This window comes from Eriocheir sinensis, chromosome 41, assembly GCF_024679095.1.
Source record: "Eriocheir sinensis breed Jianghai 21 chromosome 41, ASM2467909v1, whole genome shotgun sequence".
In the NCBI taxonomy this organism is placed as follows: Eukaryota; Metazoa; Arthropoda; class Malacostraca; order Decapoda; family Varunidae; genus Eriocheir; species Eriocheir sinensis.
In genome coordinates, this window is record NC_066549.1 from 6,669,420 (window position 1) to 6,669,958 (window position 539).

Here is a 539-nt window from a genome sequence, read left to right on the forward strand (position 1 = left end):
TGATAAACACAACAACAAAAAGGAGAATTATAAAAGTCCTACCTGCTAGACACATTGAGGCTTATAATTAGTTTTCGAGAGCCTTCATCAGCGGGCCAAGAAGCTACTGCTGCTGTTGAATATAAAAAAAATAGTATAAATCAATGTTACATGTACATTCTTTTGATTCTTTTTTTAGGAGCAGCGAGTAGCGAACTTTTTTTTATTATTGTTTCCTTTTTTGTGTGTGCCCTTGAGCTGTCTCCTTTGTTGTAAAAAAAAGAAAAAAAAAATCACATCGTCTCTGAAGGAAAATTTTTGCACCACTGTGAGTTGAAACCAGGAAGTACTGAGCTCAGGGGAAAAGAAAGTAAAAGGTAAAGAAACGCTATTGCAACTACCAACCAAAGCCCTTCCCTAGTGCATATTTGTGTGTGTGTGTGTGTGTGTGTGTGTGTGTGTGTGTGTGTGTGTGTGTGTGTGTGTGTTTTCAGACTATTAGTGCGTCTTTTAGCAGTTTGTGTGTCCGCCGCGCCCACCTCTTGCGTCACAGTAGTCAT